The sequence below is a fragment of the Buceros rhinoceros genome, unplaced genomic scaffold, assembly GCF_000710305.1.
Source record: "Buceros rhinoceros silvestris isolate BGI_N320 unplaced genomic scaffold, ASM71030v1 scaffold29560, whole genome shotgun sequence".
Taxonomy (NCBI): domain Eukaryota; kingdom Metazoa; phylum Chordata; class Aves; order Bucerotiformes; family Bucerotidae; genus Buceros; species Buceros rhinoceros.
In genome coordinates this window covers 33,070-37,558 of record NW_010390774.1, presented here as the reverse complement: position 1 = coordinate 37,558, position 4,489 = coordinate 33,070, and positions in this window count along the sequence as shown.

The following is a 4,489-nucleotide window of genomic DNA, read 5'->3' as shown; positions in this document are numbered from 1 at the left end:
TTTACTGTGGCTGGTGGAGGGTCACGTTCTCGGTCGGCAGCCGTGGGGGACCCGCACTTGGTCACACAGAGACCAGCGCCTGCCCAGTCACTGCAGGGAGCTGGTGGGTGCCGTGCAGGCAGTACTGGGGGCCAGGACCAGAGTGTCAGTCTCAGCTGGGCCCAGAAGGGCAAACCTGTATCAGCTGCATCTGCTTAAGGAATACTGGCTTTGTAAATCTCCCTCCTGAGAGCCTGCAGGGGTGAGGCAGGCAGGGCCGGGTACTCCCGGCTGGCGTTGGAGCTGCAGATGGTGAAGTTTCCAGCTGGGGGGATTACCACTGACAGGCAGAATTAGAAAAACGTGGTTAATAGTTTTGAGTTGTTTTAAGGCCTTTAATCTGTAAAGGACTTTGCTCTGTCAGGGTAGGCTGTAATGACTCCGGCTTAACGCCACGGCAGCCAGGAGCCTGCCCATTTACTGTGCCTCAGCAGACGGGCGGGCTGGCCAGGGTGAAGTTTCCAGCTGGGGGGATTACCACTGACAGGCAGAATTAGAAAAACGTGGTTAATAGTTTTGAGTTGTTTTAAGGCCTTTAATCTGTAAAGGACTTTGCTCTGTCAGGGTAGGCTGTAATGACTCCGGCTTAACGCCACGGCAGCCAGGAGCCTGCCCATTTACTGTGCCTCAGCAGACGGGCGGGCTGGCCAGAGCCGCTGCCGATAAAAGATACTCCCCCGCAATTACACCCGTTCAAGCAGGAGGCTGCCCAGGTTTAAAAAACCCCGAGCTGCTGAACAAGCGAATGCTGGGATTCTTCCAAACGGAAAGCTTGTGAATGAGCAGCGTATGAATGGTGCACACTGAACGTGCCCCTACACATCCTCACCTACCGCTAAAAGGAGGCGGCACGGTGATATAATTGGTTCTCAGCTGCAGCAGCCGGCAGCAGAGCTTGGCTGCTGCAATAAACCCTTGGGAATAACACGGCTAATTAAAGCTGAGGAACCGGTGACCAGCCGCTTCTCCTTTCTCTCAGGCCACCTCTGTGCTAATGAGAGGCAGGTAGACCTCAAGGAGGTTTTGTGCTGAAATGTGCTAATCGGGGAAGGAAGGAAGGACGCAGCTTCAATCCTTGCTCTATCAAATCCTAAATATCCCAGGACAGTGAACTGCGAGAGATTTCAGATCCCTGTTCCATAGCAGGGCGGAGGGGAGTGGCAGCTGCGGGAAGTCACGGGCATGGCCTATGGCCGTGCCTCTTTCTGAACTCCAGAGCGCTGCCTCCCGCGCCGCGCTTCGGCAGACAGATCTTATGACATGAATGGGACACTTGGGTTTTTCTTCTTTTGAGAGATGCTAATTTTCCCAAATCTTTGGTGAGGTTGAGGGAACTGGAGGTGTTTGAAGGCCAGGCCTTAGGACTCTCGCAGTCAGAATCCAAAATCAGCTGGAAAAAACTGCTTTCACCAAGCAGCCTTTGCCAGAAGCAGCACACTGCCAGGGGCTTGGCAGAACCTGTGTGGGTTGGGGCACTGACGTTTTATGTCCCTTAAGGGTGCTCCACAAGCTGAGCTCCCACTGTGGAGCGGATTTTCTTCTTTTCCTGGGGGAAACTGATGGACCTTGCTTTGCTGGTTACTCCTGATTCGCAGCGGGTTGGGCTGTTCTCTGTTTTACAGCCCCTGCCTCAGAGCTGGGCACTCCAGTAATGCCAGTTAAGGGCAGGCAGCTGTGCTGGCCGTGGTGCAGCTGAGCTGCCTCCCAGTCTGCCCCCGAGGGCAGCGGCCGCGGTCTGACGGTGACACATGGCTGAAGTGACAGTTCAGTGCTCGGTGGAGCTGGGTTAGTCTGCTAGCAGAGGCACTGGTCCTAGAGGAAACCTGGGAGAAGGGAGGGTTTCCTCAAATTATTTCTAGAAGGGCTTTCTAATATGAGATCCTGGATATGTTACGTTACTTTGAGCCATACTGTAACACGACAAAAATCAGTGCCCTGGCAGTTGGTGGTTACAGACCAACAGAGTCTGCATTTACCCTCAGATCACATCTACCGACTTAGAAATAAACCAAGTTTTTCCATGTCTGCCCCTGCTTTAAAAAACCTAAAACTAGAAGGAAAAATTGGATAAACTTGACTAGAAATAAGAAAATTAAAAAGAAAGATGTAAACTTCTAAGACACTAGACAAAATAAATATAAAACTTTAAATGACAAAATGAGGTAATATTTGGCTATGTGGCCAGGAGGGTCAACAGCAATACAAAGGCAGCAATTAAAAAAGAAAACCAATGCATATGGAAAGGCAAAATAGGTAGTTGCTGTAAATTTGATAAGGAAAGCTTAAAAAAGGTGTGACAAACAAAGACAGGGGTGCACACTCACCCGCGTGCTGCTAGTGAGCGCTGGGTACCGAGACGGGTCAGTGGAGCAACAGAGGGCAAAGATGACCACGCAGGTAAATATAGACTGGTTAATCTGACATCGGGGCCGGAGTCTGAAACAGGATCGGAAATCCATTAATGAGGCATTAAAGGCGACCATGCAATTAAAGCCCATCGCAAAGAGACCTTGTCGTTCAGCCAGGCTTAGCAGGTCTCATTCGACAGCCGCATCAGGCGCTGCACTCTGCAGCGTACCCAGCACCCGCAGGTAACCACCTACGGTACTAGATAAACGAGGCACAGGGGGATTGAGATGGTCTGCCTGACACAGCGCCGTTCGTCACTGTCCTTCAGGGATGCTTCCGGTCGGATTCCGCTCAAATCGCTGCTAGGCCTCGCGCTATTTGACACTTCGATCAGCGATGGAGAAGCAAATCTGAAGTCACTCTTGAAACGCTGATGAGCAACATCATGGTGGGAGAACAAACGTCTCTGCTCAGTAAGCCAGGCCTGCCAGAGCCTGACGTGACTCTGCGTTTAGCTGCGTTGACACAGGGAAGCACAGGTCCCCGGCTGCAGGACAGGGGAGCCTGTGTCTCGGCTATCCCAGAGCAGGCGGAGGGGAGGTGGGAACCCAGCTCCTCTGCTGCCGGCAGGGCTCACACAGTCTCTGAGGGTGCACCCACAGCAGAAGAATGTCGTGCCTTCGCTACGGCAGAGAAGGGAGACGAATCTCAATGTCAGTTCTGATGTCCCTTCCTAAATGTCAAAAAATGGAAGGTCTGAGACACAAACATCACGAAAATGCTGGAGAAAGTTCTCTGTAGGGAGAGAGTTAAGGCAGCCCTGTCTCTGCACCTGATGGAGAAGAGCAACAGGCCCCTTCATTACTGGGCAGACTCGTTCAGGGAGAAAAGGCCAGGTACTAAAAAGTGTTTTATTTTGCAGGCAGAGAAAGAAGGAACAAGGGCTGGGAGCCGAGGATAGAGAACGTGAAGTGGAAAAAAAGCACATGCTTGTTACAGTAAGGGCGGGTAACCTGGAACAAATTAGGAAGGAACGTGGTGGAAGAGCACTTACTTATATTTAAAAGATGATGTTTCACATAACATTTCTTTCCTATTAGATGCTCTAAGCCCAACGCATGATCAGACCCCCCTGGCGCAGCTGTGGAAGTGGGGAGGAAGCGCCCATCACCCTTCTGGAGGCAGCCGTGATGACTAGTTTAGACATAAAAAAAAAAAAATCCCTTAAAATTAAAAAGCAAAATAAATGCAGTTGTTCAGGATTTGGACAATGCAGGACTTCTTCCAGGCAATTAACTAGAATTTTACCTAGAGAAGATCTTGCTCTAATGGCAGATGACACATTTCAGAGGTTTCTGGTTTCGCTGCAGAGTGGCACTTTGAGCCGTACGACCTCTAGCTCCGAGTCCTCAGTAATGGTGTGCCCAGTTCCCAGTGACACTAACCCGCCTCTGTCACACGATGCAATTAAAGTGCAAACACAAGTGTGGAAAGCAGCTCAGCTGCAACTCTTCAGCTTCAGTTGTTCTCCCCTTCATTTCAGAACTGCCGGCACACACCAGCCTCGGGCAGGAAAGCCGCACGCTTACTCCATGGTGTGTTTGCACAGCAGACAGTAACTTCTAAAGTTTTGTTGTGCTTTTATTTTCCAGAAGTTAACCAGCCCTCACCCCAGAAGGCAGACTAGCAGCCCTCCAGCCCTTTAAAGATGTGAAGCAGGAGCAGAATTGGAAGAACGGAAAACTGTCACTGAACCTATTTATCAGACAAGAATAAGTTGCTAGAAGCGACCGATTGTAACTTTGCACAACAGTCGTAGGTTGATACACAGTGTGCGTAAAGACAGCAGTTAATTGGTCATAACAAAGATACAGAGAAAATTTCAGGTATCCAAAGGGCCTTCCACGTGCTTCCCGATGGGTGTTCTAAGGCTGTGTACACACGCTGCGGCTGACTGGAACCTACGGCATGGCCTAAGCTGCTTCCCAGTCAGTGGCGCAGGACTAGCGCTGGTGTTGGTGAATGAGACAGAAGCTGGATGAACTCCCTTCTCCCCCCATCAGCTACTGTAACTCGAGAGTCAGGGGACGGCCTGGCTCCA